This window comes from Mustela putorius, unplaced genomic scaffold, assembly GCF_011764305.1.
Source record: "Mustela putorius furo isolate JIRA1106 unplaced genomic scaffold, ASM1176430v1.1 tig00000905_pilon_pilon_pilon, whole genome shotgun sequence".
Lineage (NCBI taxonomy): Eukaryota > Metazoa > Chordata > Mammalia > Carnivora > Mustelidae > Mustela > Mustela putorius.
The window spans coordinates 2,474,119-2,491,711 of record NW_025421511.1 but is presented as its reverse complement, the minus strand read 5'-3'; the positions used below and the strand labels follow the sequence as shown (position 1 = coordinate 2,491,711).

At 37.3% G+C, this 17,593-nt stretch overlaps 1 long non-coding RNA gene across 1 annotated transcript in view; it reads right to left on the bottom strand.

Annotated features, from left to right (window-relative positions):
- Nucleotides 1-12,131, bottom strand: part of LOC123393613 — a 91,954-nt gene extending 79,823 nt beyond the window's left edge. The window contains exons 1-2 of the long non-coding RNA XR_006608438.1: nt 12,053-12,131; nt 10,640-10,737 (exon numbers count right to left, since the gene is read on the bottom strand). This is a non-coding gene — a long non-coding RNA (uncharacterized LOC123393613). The remainder of the gene's footprint in view (nt 1-10,639; nt 10,738-12,052) is intronic.
- Nucleotides 12,132-17,593: the final 5,462 nt, after the last annotated feature.

The following is a 17,593-nucleotide window of genomic DNA, read 5'->3' as shown; positions in this document are numbered from 1 at the left end:
TGGAGAACAGTGTGGAGATTCCTCAAAAAATTAAAAATAGAGCTTCCCTATGGCCCTGCCATTGCACTACTGGGTATTTACCCCCAAAGATACAGATGTAGTGAAAAGAACAGCCATCTGTACCCCAATGTTCATAACAGCAATGGCCACAGTCGCCAAATTGTGGAAGGAACCAAGATGCCCTTCAACAGACAAATGGATAAGGAAGATGTGGTCCATACACACTATGGAGTATGATGCCTCCATCAGTATTATGCCTCCAACTTTTGTATCAACATGGATGGGACTGGAGGAGATTATGCTGAGTGAAATAAGTCAAGCAGAGAAAGTCAATTATCACATGGTTTCACTTATTTGTGAAGCATAAGGAATAACACGGAGGACATTAGGAGAAAGAAAGGATAAGTGAATTGCGGGAAATCAGAGGGGGAGATGAACCATGAGAGACTGTGGACTCTGAGGGTTTCAGAGGGGAGGGGCAGGGGGGTTGGTGAGCCTGGTGGTGGGTATTCAGGAAGGCACATATTGCATGGAGCACTGGGTGTGGTGCATAAACAAAGAATCTTGGAACAATGAAAAAAATCAAATTAAATTAAAACAACAACAACAACAACCCAGAACTGAATTCTTGGGTGCTGGGAACACGGGGACTGCTGCCGTCATAATGGAGTCTCATGGACAGAGTCAGTATAGCTTAGTGGTTAATGACAAACTTCTGTGCCACACAAAATTCTGACTCCTCTTCTTCACATCCCTGGGAGAATTTTTTAGAATCTAACTGCAAGTTCCTCCATCTTTAACAGTTCTTACTTAACACCATTACAATAAAAACTACACAAAGACTAATGAAAAGACTCAGTGCCAAACCTGGCAAAATGAAAGAAATAAACATCTGTGCCACAGGCTGAGTGTGGGTGTCCCCCTAAAATCCACTATGTTGAAACCCAACCCCCAAAGTGATGGTGTTAGGAGGTGGGGGTCTCTGGGCGGTGATAGGTCACCTGAAAGGGGAGCCCCCATGAAGGGGATTCATCCCCTTATAAACAGGACATAAGAGAACACCCACGTCCCTTCTGTCACAGAGAGAATACAGGTGTCTATGAACCAGGCAGTGTGCTCGCTCCACACACCACACGTGCTGGGGTCTGGATGCAGACCTTTCAGCCTCTAGGACTGTGGAAAGTAAGTCTGTGTTGTTTATAAGCCAACAGCCTTTGGTGTTCAGTTACAGCAGCCCAAATGGACTAAAGCCTCTAGCAGGTATTATCCTTGTTCAGAAACAGACGCATGGAGAAGTTAAGAAGGCCGCCTGTCCCCCAACCCTCACCCCCCACGTACATGGCGGCTCCAGGGCTCAAGCCAGGCTCCCTGACTGGCGCTCTTACACGGTCCACTTACTCTCCTACTGAATTACTCTGTCTCAAGTTTGGTCAAATCCTTGCACTTGCGACTATATTCTTGCAGCAGACATCCTAATGTGAATATCTAAGGTATGCCAGTGACTTCACAGCCTTGGTGATATGGGAACCTCCGCTGTGGTTAGAGAAACCAACCAGTGGTACAGTCAAGATGTGCAGTCACAGGAGAAAACCCAGTGCTGCAAAGAGCAAAAGCAGAAGAGGACAAGGTGAGCAGAACAACTCAACACTTAGCAAACGGAGGTAGCTAGTGAAAGAAAAGAAAAGAACTCTAGTAAGCATCCTCACAAATAATCAAGATGATATTGTTCACGTAAAACAAGGAAATGATACAATGAAGAAAGAAAGTTGAACAGGATGACGAGAGGTACGGTGAGAGGCTGTCATTTTCCGGATGAATAGTTCTGTAACATTAGATTTTTCAGTACAGAAGTAAGTAACTTGAGCTATTATCACAAAATCAACACCTCTAGGTTAAGGAATAACCTAGAATAGAATACTATATTATATTTTTATTACATGCATCTATCATTTGGATTTAAAAGGTTATATGCATTTATTGATGATTAAATGAATTATAGTTCTAATTTTCACTTATATTTCTTCAGCGGGATCAGTTTTTCTGGGAATTATCTTTAAAATAAAAAACACAGGAATAAAAAAACCAGTATTTCAAACTAAAAAAATTCCAGCCAAAAAGCCCAACTGGTTAACTTTTCTGAGGGTTTATCAATATTTCCCATAATAATGGTAGAGGGAGTGAATCTCAAATCTACAGTAGATTCCAGTGAAGATGACCCTGCCTTAAACAAAAAGGGCAGAGAGAAAAAAGATCATGGCTTCTGTGACTTTTTAGATGAGAAAAGAAGAGCCACTTACAAACAACATATTTCAGTTTACTTGTTTTTGGTTTTTTCCTCCTTCAGGAGTATGGCTTTGGCTTCAGGAAGAGGTGCTTATGAAGGTCCGTACCTACTGGGAGTCCAGAGACCAAGCTGTCTTCTCACAGACACACACCGATGACAAGACTGCAGTTTGGGTAGGTAGTCCGCTCTAGGGATTCAGCCTTAACACAGGAAGAACGTGAGACTGCATTCTGACACTAGATGCTTCCTCATGGTTAGTCTGATGGGACGGGCCGCTTACCTCAGGAGACAGAGAAGGGATCTTCTTAAGCTTCTCTCTCATGCTCTCCCCCACACTGAAGCTGATAGGAAGCATATCTGCAAAAATTTGTTCCTTCTACACAGACGCGCATGGGTGGTTCAGTGGTAGAATTCTCGCCTGCCTTCTACACAGACGCATTTTACCTCCCAGAGAGAACACCTCTGTACCTCACATATTTATTAAAATGCAAGAAGGCGAAGGAAATACTGAATCGTTCCCAGATACATCCCACTGTGCTCCTCTGATGATTAATGTGTGTGCCAACATGGCTAGCTTTTAATTCCCAGATATTTGGTCAAACACCAGTCAAGATATTGCTATGAAGCTTTTTTGCTTTGTATTGTTTTTTGTTTGTTAGTTTTTTTAAGAGAGAGAGTGAGTGGGAGTGAGGGCATGGGGGATAGGGAGAGAAAGAGAGACAATCCTAAGCAGGCTCCATGCCCAGCACAGAGCTCAAGGTCGGGCTCAATCTCACCACCCTGAGATATGACCTGAGTCTAAATCAAGAGTCTGATGATTAAAAAAAAAAAAAAAAAAAAAAAAAAAAAAAAAAAAAAAAAAAAAAAAAAAAAAAAAAAAAAAAGAGTGTGACGATTAACCTAGAGAGCCACCCAGGCGCCCTACAGTGGAGGTATTTGGTTACAAGGGCTTCACATTAAAATCAGTAGACTTTGAAAGTACAGGCTATCTGCCTGACTGTGGGTGGGCTTCAGTCAGTAAGGGGAAGGTCTTCAGAGGAAAGAGTGAGGCTCACCAAGGAAGAGATTCTGCCTGCAGACCGCTTGCAGACCTGAACTATAGCGTCAGCTCTACCCTGCGTCTCCAGCCTGCCCGCCTGCCTTGCGGAACGTGGACTTGAGGGCCCCACAATCACATGGGCCAGCTCCCTGATGTAAAACAGTCTCTCGGGCTCCCTAGCGTTTGATGTAACTATATTTCCATCTATGTTAATAAGGACTGCATTATGTCTCCTTTGAGTGCAATCTGCATGTACCTAGAGTTAATTCACCAGGACAGGCGAGGTCTTGCTGACCTCCACCGTTCGCAGCTGATGCAGGCCGGGGGAGAATACCTGTCGGCACCGCTCAGCTGCCGGGGTCCGTCTCCGGGAACACACGCACGTATGAGCGTGAACTGTGCACGGCCTTTACAGTTTCTGCCCAGGAAAGATTCAGTCCCCTTTGTTCCCATTTCTTTGGCTGACATGTGACATTACCTCCGTTAACTTCAAAGAAGGCTGAGGAGTGCAATTCTATCAAACACCCAGAAGAAAGAGAAATTGATTTTTTTCATGGGAAAAAGTAACAAAAACCGTCTGTGTCCTTCTAAACATGACCTCTGACTCAGTACACTCTCTTCACATAAGCTGCACTCACCCTGTTCCCCAGGGAGAGAATCTAAATCCCACCACGTCACAGCGTCAAGGTCAAAGTCTAGGATCCCTGAATGACACCATTTTACTCATATGAAATTCCCCTGCTATTGCTCTTGTCAGAGAGAAAACTTAACGAAAAAGGAATCTCCCTTGCACTCACACAATCCACAGTGATAGGACAGAAGAACGTCACCATGATAAACACAGCCCCTTGGGAAGGAGAAAGATGGGGGGCACACAGCTATCTCTGGTCCAATGAACTTGTACAGCATCAGAAGGAAGATGTCTGCTTATGGCTGATTCTCACCGTCAGAGGACAAGGGTCTGCGCAGACTCCGCAGGCTCACTGCCCATGAACACTGGAGAGTCATTGTTTGAGACTCTATTGGCCACACTGAAGAGTCATTTTTTTGAGACTTGGATGTGGGTCTCTTGAGCAATATGATTCTCTTAAAAGTGATCTTATTTGGTTACAGTCAAATTTTATTACGATTTTTTTTTTCAATCCGAGGACTCAGCACTCTTTTATTTTCTTCCATTGATGGCTATCCCTCAAAATGTAAATAACATTGTAAATGTGTCCTTTCTCTAATATTGGGAAAATTCATTTCCCTGCCCTTATTTCAGAGAGAAATATAAGTAAACATGTAAGTAAAAAATTTAAGTAAAAGGAATAAACCAGAAGCAGTTTTATTCAAAGGACAAGAAGAAAGTAAATGCAGGCCAATTAATTTCTGGAAGAAATAATAATATTGATCCAGTTCAATCATAAAGTTCATAAGCACTTTATTCAGAGAAAGAGCTGCTAAATATGCTCAGAAATGCAAAATTTTATGATTTGAAAAAATATTATGATTTGAAAAGGAATTTTCTTTATTTGAATTTTTTTAAAGGTTTTATTTATGACAGACAGATCACAAGTAGACAGGCAAGCAGAGAAGCAAGCTCCCTGCTGAGCAGAGAGCCCAATGCGGGGCTCGATCCCAGGACCCTGAGATCATGACCCAAGCTGAAGGCAGAAGCTTAACCCACTGAGCCACCCAGGCGCCCCCTGTGATTCATTTTGAATTAATCTTTTCATAAAGTGTAGGGTTTAAGGTGAGGTTTACATCTTGCCTATTAATGTGCAATCGCTCTAATATCGTATTTGGAAAAGGCTCTCCTTGCACTGAATTCTTTCTACATCTTGGTCAACAATCAGCGAGGCATAGCTATTCATGTCTATTTCCAAGTTCTCAGTTTTGCTGTGTCGTACTATGCAGAACTCTTTTTAGGAATTAAGGAAAATATCATGTAAAATGTATTTATTAGTTAATTCCTTTTACTAATTGTAATATGGAAAATGCTGCTATCGTGTTCCATTCTCTCTCTCCTCAGCATAAAGTCAGCCTCTACCGAACATCAGTGAGGTCACGTTAATAAGTTATACCCACAGGTTTTACATGTGGAATGTGGACAGATTTTGCATAAATACCTTATAGCCCTGGCTCCTAATGCCTTCAGTACCTGTCCAAAATATACTGTATTAAAATTTGGGGATTGTTTATAATGGAAGTTAGCTCATCCTGATGTTCCTATCCCCTTATTCTTAATGTCCTGGGATATTCCATAACTCCAGGAAACCACTGATTTTACCCAACAACAAGCTTTAGTAGTTACTAGGGGTGAAGAGAAAGAAGTCATAGCTAGTGCCGTCCTGTCTGACCTCCCTCCCTGTCAACCAGCAGCTCAGCTTGCTGACTCCACTTTATCAAGTGGGGTACATTTTGGTTTCTCTGAGTAACTGGCAAAGCCCAACTACGCATGCATTAGGAGTCAGCCTGGGAGCCTGGGACCTTTTCTATCAACAAACAAGGAAGTCTGGTTTCATTCAACCCTGCCAGCCCAAGGTGTTGCCAGGAGAGAGAAGCTGGTTATAAAGAGCCTTTTAGATATTATCTTCCTAATTCCTTTGGTTAAAATTCTCTCTTCTATAAAAGTTTCAAAAAATTGTGCACAAGGTTCAAACATCAACATTTTACTTTAACAAATCTAAATTTAGATGATAAAGTAATAAGTAAAGACAGCGACTGGTTTGTTTTGCAATGAAGAACGGACAAAGTAAATTTAAAATGCCTTACATAACAACTGTCCTTAAAAACTGTGTAAAGAACAATATATAAATGACCCATTATTTGGTTCCCAGTGTTTGGGGGACTTGGAATGTCTGACATTCTTCTGGCAATGTCTAAATATAGAGAGTTAAGTACATAATCACATGGTCTCTGTGTGTGTGTGTGTGTGTGTGTGTGTGTGTGTATATATATATATATATATATATATATATATATATATATATGGTTTCAGTTTCAATCATCCAAAAAAAATTTTTTTTCATCCATCCAAAATTGAAGGAACTCTATTAACAAACGGCTCTGTTGTCATTCAGGTGACCACTGTTTAGACTGCCTCCTAAAACTAGGGTAGATGCACTGCACCCTTTTTAGTTAATATTTATCTTTTGAAATTTATGCACAGAGAAAGCACCACTGTATAAAATACTTTATAATGTACTATGAGAAAGGATGTTGTTATATATATCAGTGTGTGTGTGTGTGTGTATACATATTTTAGTTTTTATTTTAATTGAACTGGAGCTCATCACAAGTGCACCGCTTAATTGCCATCACCTATTTAACCCATCCCCCACTCCCCCTCTGGTCACCACCACTTTGTTCTCTAAAGATAAGAGTCTGTTTCTTGGTTTATGTCTTTTTCCCCCTTGCTCATTTATTTTGTTTCTTAAGTTCCACATATAGTGAAATCATATGGTACTTGTCTTTCTCTGACTAACTTATTTCACTTAGCATCATACCCCATCCATGCCATTGCTAATGGCAAGATGTCAAGAATGACCAATATGTTAATTTTCAAAATCAGAGCAAAATCTTCTTGGAAGTTATTCTTATTTTGTGTACTATTTTCTTTGACATTCCCAAAAATTATACCTAAAAACAGATTGAAAGATAAAGTTACATTATACTCTGGTACATATAGCTACACACAAAGCAATTCACTAGTTTATTTTATGAGAAACTTAGAAACTAGCTGAGTGACTCCTACACATATGTACATATATACATACAGACATATATATACATACATGTGTATGTATACATACTCTTATGTGTATGTATACATACGCATAAGAGCAGGCAGGAAAGGCTAAGTAAGACACAGTGTTACCATAAACTTCACGTCTAGCATAGCACCATAAAATTAGGGGGTAATTCTGACTCCCAGCTTCTCCCCTTGAAACAAGGGGTTGGACTGCATACCTAACACCCCAGTCAAAAACTGTAACAGGAGACAAAGAGGGTCATATATGATGATAAAGTAGCCAATTCAACAAGAGGATGTAACATTTGTAAATATTTATACACCTGACATCAGAGCACCTAAGTAGACAAAGCAAATATTAAAAGATCTGAAGGGGAAAGTGGACAACAATACAATATTACTAGGGGACTTCAATACGTCAATTTCAAAAATGGGTAGATCATCTAGACAAAACATCATAAAGAAAACACTAGAATTGAATTGTACTTTAGACCAAATGGACCCAAAAGTCCTAAATAGAACATTCTATCCAAAGGTAGCAGAATACATATTCTTTAGCACCTTTGAATATTCTCCAGATTTTAAAGATAAAATTGAAACATTGAGATAGACAAGCTAAGATAAAAAGAGAGAAGACTCAAAGAAAACCAGAAATGAAAGAGGAGATATTGTAACTGATAACAGAGGAATACCAAAGATCATAAGAAAATAACCTGAAATAATATCTGCCGACAAATTAGATAACTCAAAATAATTGAAAGAGAAAATCCTAAAGACTCCTAGGAAAGAACATGGGTAGTAATTTCCTTCATAGTGACTGTAGCAATATTTTTCTAGATGTGTCCTGAGGCAAGGGAGGAAAAAAAGCAAAAATAAAGTTTTGGGATTACATCAAAATAAAAAGCTTCTGCACAGTAAAGGAAACAACTAACAAAATTAAAAGACAACCAACAGAATGGCAGAAGATATTTGCAAATGACATACCCCAAAATACCAAAAAAGGTATTCAAAAAATATATATATATAGAAGTGTAAAACTCAATAAACAAAAATGAATGATCCAATTTAAAAATGGGCAGAAGACATGAACAGACATCTTTCCAAAGAAGATGTATAGATGACCAACAGGCACATGAAGAGATGTCCAACATCACCCATCATCAAGGAAATACAAATAAGAAATACAAGGAGCTATCACCTCACACCTGTCAGGATGGCTAAAATGAAAACCACAGGAAACAAAGAGTGTTGGCAAGGACGTGGAGAAAAAAGGAGACCTGTTGCACTGTCGGTGGGAAAGCAGACGGGTGCAGCCACTATGGAACACAGTGTGGAGGTTCATCAAAAAGTTAAAAATAGAACTACCCTACCATCCAGTAATTCCACTACTGGGTATTTACCCAAAGAATATTAAACACTAGTTTAAAAGGAGATATGCACCCCTATATTTATGGAAGCATTATTTACAATAGCCAAATTATGGTAGCATTGTTAGGTGAATTGGATACAAAAGATGTGCTATGTATATACAATGGACTATTATTCAGCCATAAAAAATGAAATTTTGCCATTTTCAACAACATGAATGGGGTTAGACAGTATTATGCTCGGTGAAATAAGCTCGTCAGAAAAAGAGAAATACCATATGATTTTACTCATGTGGAATTTAAGAAATAAAGCAAATGAGCAAAGGAAAAAAAAATACAGAGAGACAAAATAAGAAACAGACTCTTAGCTGTAGAGAACAAATGGATGGTTACCAGAAGGGTGGTGGGTATAGGAATGGGTGAAATAGGTGGTGGGGATTAAGAGCACAATTATCATGATGAGCACTGAGTAATGTACAAAATTACTGAAAAACTATCTAATACACCTGAAATTAATATAATGCTGTGTGTTAATTATACTGGAATTAAAATAAAAAGAACTTAAAAAAATTCCTTGAAACATACAGCCTACCAAGACTGAACCATGAACAAACACACCAGGCCAATTATAATTAAGGAGATTGATTTGTAATCAAAACTTTCCCAATGAAAATTTCAGGGACAGATGGATTCATTGGTGAATTCCACCAAACATTAAAGACAAAACAATACCAATCCTTCTGAAACTCTTCCTAAAAGTGGGAAAGGAGACAACATTCCCGAACTAATTTTATGAGGTCATTATTATCCTGATGCCAAAACTATATGAGAACACCCACGTACACACAGAATGAAAACTACAGGCCAATAGCTCTAATGAACACAGATGCAAAAATCCTTAACAAAATATTTGAGAACCAAATTCACAGTACCTTACAAGGATCAGGTGTGCATTATCCCTGGATGCAAAGAGATGGTCCAACATACGCAAGTCGATAAATGTGATATATCACATTAAAAATTAAGGTCAAAAATAATATTATTATCTCCACATACGCAGAAAAATCATTTGACAGAAATCAATATGATTTCATGATAAAAAGTCTCAACAAACTGAGTATAGAAGAATGTACTTCGACATAATAAAGGCCATATACGAGAGGAACACACAGCTAACATCACATTTAACTGAGAAAAGTTGAAAGCTTTTCAAGATCAGGAACAAGAGAAGGGCACCCGCTCTTGCCACTTACATTTAACATAGTACTGGAAATCCCAGCCACAACAATCAGGTTTAGAAAATTCCTTAATATTACAACTACTAAGTATTTATTTTAGAGGTGAATTTAAAGAGACAAATTTCTTTTTCATTCTGCCTTTACGTACAAACAAGTATCTTTGTTAAAAACAATAGACTCTCTTAAATTAGAAAATAAGCAGTGTCAGATAGGAAACATAAAACACAAATAATTGAGGATGAACATTAATATTTGTAATAAACTATGACTGTAACTCACAGAATGTTTTTCATATAGAAAGTAAATTTTATAAATAACAAAAAACCCAGCATTTTGAAATTATATTAGGTTTTATAAGAGAAATGTCTATATTTCCCCCATTATAGGCTCATTAAATGTTCTATTCTAAAAATTTTTCCCTCTAATTAAAACCTGTAAACTCTTGACTTTGTTTCTGTTAAGGTTTCTTGAGGTATAACTGACAAATAAAATAGCAATTTATTTAGAGTCTCAATATTATTTCATATACATTGTGCAAGAATTCCCACTCCTGAATTAACACACGCATTACCTCACCTACGTATCCTTTCTAAAATTTTGAAAACACTTAAGTTCTGTTGTCTTAGCAAATTTCAATAACACAACAGTGTTATCAAACAAGGTTGCCATGCTATTCTCTGTCATGCACCCTTTGTAATTCAACATCATCTTCGTTTAAATGCTTGTTGATATATCTAGAACTGTAACTCCTTAAGGAAAGAGAGTAGAGATTTTATGGCATAATTTTAGTACAGTCCTAGAAGGAATGTGTATGTGTGTAATTTGATTAAAGGACCGAATGAGGAGCTGGTATTCAGTCAACACTGGATAACTGAATAATGCAAAGCAAGCCTCCTGAGGCCAATAGAGAAATAACAGAAAGCTTTGGAGGATTTTGACCTACACATAAAACATCATGTTTGATGTGAGACTCACCAGATCTATTATACAGGCTCATCCAACACAAGGGGTTCAGTCTTCATGTGCCAGACAGAAGGAGACAAATGGTCACCAGTGAGAAGTCCCAGTGATGACTACCAAAAAAAAAAAGCAATGATGAGTATTCTTCACAACACAATTCATTTCTGAAATTATACTGATTGACCAAGGGTAGGAATTCTATTTACATGCACTTTTATCAGTGGTTATCAACCTGTAGTCTATATAATTTTGAAAATTTGTATATTTATTTAAAAGATAATCTAAAATAGGGGCGCCTGGGTGGCTCAGATGGTTAAGTGTCTGCCTTCAGCTCAGGTCATGATCTCTAGGTCCTGGAATTAAGCCCCATGTCAGGCTCCCTGCTCTACAGGAAGCCTGACCTCTCCTTCTGCCTTCTGCTCCCCCTGCTTGTGCTCTCTCTGTCTCTCTCTCTCTCAAATGAATAAATAAAATATTTTTTTAAAAAAGACAATCTTAAATAAATTATTTTAACTGTAGTTTCAGGTTACCCAGAGGATCACTGTGATGGGCTGAATGGTTGTGTCCCCCAGAATTCATACTTAAATCCCTAATCCCCTAATTCCTAGTATTTGGAAATGAGGCTTTGGGCAAGTCTTTGGGTCAGGAGGATGGTAACTTCATGATGGAATCCGTGCCCTTCTAAGAAGAGATTTGGGAATGCTTGCTTTCTCTCTCTCTCCACCGTGTGAAAAAACCAGGATGAGGACACTTACTAGAGCCTGACTATGCTGACTCCCTGATTTCAGACTTCCCAACTCCAGAACTGTGAGATGCAAATGTCTGTTGTTTAAGCCATCCAGTCTATGGCATTTGTTATGTAGCCCAAACTCACTAAGACACCCAATAATGACCTGGTACTGTCACATGATTCCAGCCACAGGTTTGGTTTGCATTTGACAGCTTCATGGGGCCAAGGGATCAAGTACAGTGAGTACATTTACCTTGTAAAATACTGGGTGGTACTTTAGTTTCTGGTAAGTTGTCACACTGCACCACTGCACTGTCAAGATGATAACAGTGTGGCATATTTATAAACAGTATTCTAAGGGATGAAGTAGTTTAGGATGGGGGACTGTTAAGTGACCTGAATTAAATCAAATTAATTAGATTAAAAGGCTTTACCATTTGGAGCTTTCATTCCTAGATGTCACAGACCTGACAGGACAACTGCAGTGTGTGAGGGTGGAAATCTCAGATTTGTAGAGGAATAGAGTAAGACTGACCCTGGTGTACCTGTGCCTCCTCTCTGTTCGACTCCCTGCTTTGTCTTGTTTCCCTGAACGGTGTAAACCCAAGGTACATTGGAAAATGGCTCTCTTTAGATTTCAGTAGGTGTCTCTGATGGTATCTCTGTGTCCCACTAAGCTTATTGTAATGGAAGTCTACCTGTATGACACATGCTTCTCCTGAGGCTTGAGACAATCTTTCCTCAGATCCAAAAATCTTAACATTCAGCACCTAGAAACTGAGAAGGCACATCAGATAAGTTACAGGTTTAAACATAAACACACATGTACACCCGATAGTGGAGGAGAAATCATGGTCCCCACATCGACATGGTATGCGACTTCACCTAATCTCAAATGCCCTATCCCTTGCAGTGTCTGCTTTGTGACAAGTGAGATCTTACGCCCCGTAAAGTTAAACAATATGATCAAAAATGCCTAGTTTGCTTGTGGCAGAATGAAGATTAGAATTTAAATCTTTTGGCTATCTGGGCAACCTGGACGGCTCAGTTGGTTAAGCATCTGATTCTTGACTTCAGGTCAGGTCATGATCTCAGGGTCTTGGGACCTAGCTTCATGTGGCGGTCTGCACTAAGAGCAGAGTCTCTTTGTCCCTCTCCCTCGGCGATGCCCCTCTGTCTGCTTGCAGGAGTGCTCACTCTCAAATAAAAAAATGAAATCTTTAACAAAATAAAAAAAAAATAAAAAATATTAAATTGTGGTAAACAATAAATCTCTTGGCTATCAGCCTGAAGATGTTAAAAACAAAGACATTACATTATGAACAGTATCATGTTTAAGAGTAATGATGACATATTTTCCTATATTGACTGACTGGGTAGTAACAGTACTTAACTGACATGATTGCAGGAGGGTTGCAGCCTGGTGAAGAGCTTAATACTCAGTGTTAACTGACAACAACAACAACAACAATAATACCACTTAAACCTCACTAGCACAGAATGTCACCTAATGCAGGAGCTTTGACTTAATGTCCATTATTACATATCAGCTGGTTGGACAGCCTGTATGAGGTAAGCATTTAATAAACAGTAAATGTTTATTGAATGAATGATGTGCCCCATATATAAATACATCTATATTTTTCTATCTAGCCATCCATATATATCTCCTCTCTACTTCGGTATCTATAGTCTTATCCAAAATCGGAATCAGAACCATGAAATTATAGAGACTCCAAACCCTATATTCTCAAAAGTCATATAGGAAAAGGGCTCTACATAAACAATATACTCGGAAAGGCAATCTTAAAAACATAAAACAAGATGTAGCTAGGACAGAACATATTTCACAGAAAACAAGGGAAGTCTCTGTATGGACTGAATGGTGACCCCCTCCTCCCAAAGAAAAGATATGTCCACATGCTAACTCTTAAAAGCTGAGTATGTGACCATATTTAGAAAAGGGGTCATTGCAGATATAATTAAGTTAGGGCTTACAATGAGATCATTCTGAATTACCCAGGAGGACCTTAAATCCAATTATAAGTGTCATTAGAAGAAACAGAAGAGAAGTCATAGAGGAAGAGAAAGGCACATGAAGATAGAGGCAAATGCTAGATAGATGCAGTCACAAAAAATGAAGACAGTCACCAGAAAGTAGAAGAGACACAAAGGAATTTTGTCTGAGAGGCTTCTGAGATTGCAACCCTGCTGACACAATGATTTTGAACTTCTATGAGAGATTGAATTTCCACTGTGTTAAGTTGTTCAGTTTGTGGTAATTCATGATGACAGCTACGGGAAACTAACACAGTCCCCAAGACCAAAAAACAAACCCAACTAAAAATAGGGGACTATAATCAGTAAGTAAAAGAGTACTAGAATCTCAAGCACTCAGTGAAAAAGGGAACCACAAGCACCAAAGCTGATGCTGGACTGATGAGATTAAATGGGATTAAATTAACCCATGACAGATTTGCAGAAATGGATTTGAAATATCCAAGTTAAGATATGACTTTTGAAAGAAACTAGGCAAACAGAGTTTCTGCAGAAAAATAATCGACCAATAAAAAAATTACTAACATACAATGAATGACAGAAATAACAAATAATTTGGACTCTGAAGACATGATCTTAAAGTGTAAGATACCAGTTACAGCTACAAAATAAAAATAAAGACACTATATAAAGAAATAAAAAAGGGGAACTAAAAATAATGAGTAGGAAGCATGGGACTCTGAAAAGTGACCATTAACAGAGGAAAAGAAACAAATTAGTATCATATATTAAAAACTGCTGTTTTAATAATCATTACTCTTAATAATATCATATATTTAAAAACTGGATGAGTAAATTAAATGACAAATTAATATCATATATTAAAAACTGCTGTTTTAAATGTAAAACTGGATGAGTAAAGTAAATGACAAATTGATGTCATATATTAAAAAGTGCTATTTTTAATTTAAAACTGGATGAATAAATTAATTGACAAATTAAACACAGCCCAATGGAAATAGTGAATTCAATGGTGGATCCAGAAATTAGCATAAAGAGAAATGAAGAGAAAAACCATGACAATAAATAAGAGATAAGGATGATAAAATGAGGATTATTGTACGGCTAAGTGAGGTCGGAAAGAAATTCTGGGGTAAATGAATAATAAAGTTACTATTGAAAATGCTAAAAAACTGAATGTTTTTTTTACAAGATATGAACCCAAAGACAGAGGAAACAAAAAGGCCCTATCAGGGAAAATAAAAGCAAATTCACTTGCAGACATATCATGGCATATTTTTAGACTATCAAAGACAATAGAGGAAAATAGGGATCACAGAAACAGACCCATAATCAATGAAAATATGAAAGTCGTAACATAGTACATCAGTGGCAAAATAATCACTTACTTAACAATGATCCTGGAAAAACTGGTTATCATCATGGAAAAAAAGATACTGGATTCTTTTATTACACCATAATTTAAAACTGATGTAGGTATAGTAAAACTTAAACATAGAAAGCAAAACTTTTAAATTAAAAAAATATATATAGAAATATTTTTTATGCATTTAGGGGAATGAAAAATATATTACATATCACTTCATCGTCACCATACTCTAACTACATTAAAACTGAGGTGTCCATTTATTTAGCTCTGTGGCTTTGGACAAGTAACTCTTCTCATTTTTGGTGTCTTCCTCCAAAAAGCAGAGATATTAATAGTATATATATATATATGGCAGAGTTATATTAATGATTAGAGAATCAAAATATATAATGTTTAGGACAGTAATTCATACACAGACACACATAGATTATGTAGGTTTTTTTTTTTTAAGATTTTATTTATTTATTTGACAGATGGAGATCACAAGTAGACAGAGAGGCAGGCAGAGAGAGAGCAGGAAGCAGGCTCCCCACGGAGCAGGAGCCTGACATGGGGCTCGATCCCAGCACCCTGGTATCACGACCTGGGCCGAAGGCAGAGGCTTTAACCCACTGAGCCACCCAGGCACCCTAATTGTTTAGTTTTTATTATTGATGCTTTCATAGATTTTATTATGATTTTAAGCACAACTCCGTATTTTAGAAATTCTTCCTCCAAATGTAATCGTGGACTATCAGGCCACCTAATTCACATAGTTTATTAAATTACCAAGACATCATGACTGCCTTGACCTTGATTCCTTCACCTTGAAATCCTTCTTTGTAAGTAGGAAAACTTAACTGGGTATGACAGGGTGGGGTAAAGATGTTCCATTAGAAGACTGCTTGGAATAATGGGTGTGAGTTCTGATGAATTCACAAAAATAATCCAGGATTTTCGGAGTTAAAGAAAGTTCTGAAATGGACAGGCTTGCATTTTTTTTTTTCATTAAATTTTGATAAGGTGACCTCTGACTATTTGAATGATATTCTCTGCTGACCTGGTACTCTACTGACAGCCAAGAATAAAAGACCTTTTGCTTCTCCTCTCTAATCTCTGTAGTGCATTCCTTTGAAATCCTGTGGAGAGTTTCAGAATTCTAAAACAGACTCTAAAATTGAATTCTGACCATTTGCATAGCCCTTTGTTTAGAAAATGTAATTGTTCATATAATCAAACCATATTAATTATTTTCTCTGTGACACAGACATTTTTAGGGGGAAATCATGAGATTAAATGATTTAGTAGGTTTTATCATAGTAATGGAAAGACTTCTTATTCAAATCTAAGGCATATGTATGTATTATATAGACTAGTGTTCACCCAGATAGTCTTATCCTACCTCATCACATTAGTTCATAAGCTAATGGAGGAAAGGGTGATTTCTGTATCTCCCACATTGCTTAGCAGTGTTCTTCTTTAAGTAGGTGGATGATAAATTCTTATCTGGTAAGTGAAACCGAGCATGGTCAAAATGGTTTTTGAATGACACTGTGAATCTGAATAAATAACTCTGAATAAGTGTTTCTAAATAACACCCTTTAAAAAAAAATATGAAACCACAAGCATTTTCCTTCTGTAAAAAATATTATGATATGAACTAATTTAAAATTAAATGTTAATTTAAAATATTAATTCAAATTTAGGACATCTTTATCTTATCAATGTTCTAATTATTTCCCCCCAAATTCTGATAATGTACAATACTTGGAGGTTGTAGCTTTATAGTTACTGCATATAATCAGAACATTAAAAAAATGTTTATTGAAACCATTCTCTCTATGGAAAATACGTTTAAACTCTGTTCTGAAAGCTGGTGATATAGTTTGTCATGAACTTTAATGATGAATTCTAATTATGTATATAGTATGTATGCATGTGTGTATGTGTGTGTGTGTGTATATATATATATATATATATATATATATATATATATATAAATTACTGGTTATGGTAAAATAGATTGAATTCCAAAATAAGTGACCAAGACCATGTCAGTGAAAATTAAAAGATATTAGTTAACCCTATGGCCTATGGCAGTAGGGATATTCTTCATATGTTCATATGAAAAAATTAAATTGAACAAAACCTTGATGGGTGGATGTTATTTATGAAAGTTAAGTAGCACAATACATATTTTGTAAGCAGATGAACAATGTGAATGTGGGAGCCAAGGTCAGGGTGTCTCAAAATGTGTCAGTAGGGCATAATGATTATTTTAAGTTAATGTTACTTAAGAAATAGCCAATGCACATAGAGAACTCAGACCCCACTTTGTCTCCAGAAAGCATTCAATAAACCACCCCGTATAAGGAGGAAAAGAGACATTCTTAGCAAAAAAGATAGGGACCTCAGAGCTGAAAAGGGCTACAAGAACAAGTCTGTTACCTTTACTACTCTACTACCCTACCCGAAATTCAGGTTAGAATTCCTTACTAATTGAAGCTCCGAAACCTATGTTTTCTTTGTCCCACCAATTCCTCAGAGATCTATTACTTCTTTGACTAAAAAGTATAAAAGCTACCTGCCTTCATTATTTCCTCGGGTCTTATTTTATCACTGGGTCTCTGTCAGCACACAATTTTTTTCACCTCCTGTTAATCTGGCTCATACCAATTTAATTTTTAGAATCACTAAAAGAACCTTAAAGGGCTGAATAAAAATTTTTCCCCAACATGAGCAAAGGAAATGAGTAAGACTCATGATGCTTTGTGATAAAAACCACTCATGTGAGTCCCGTATGTGTCTGATTCTAAGTCCTTGCATCTCTTATAATATAGGATAGTTCTTTTATTTTCAACTAAGTACTATT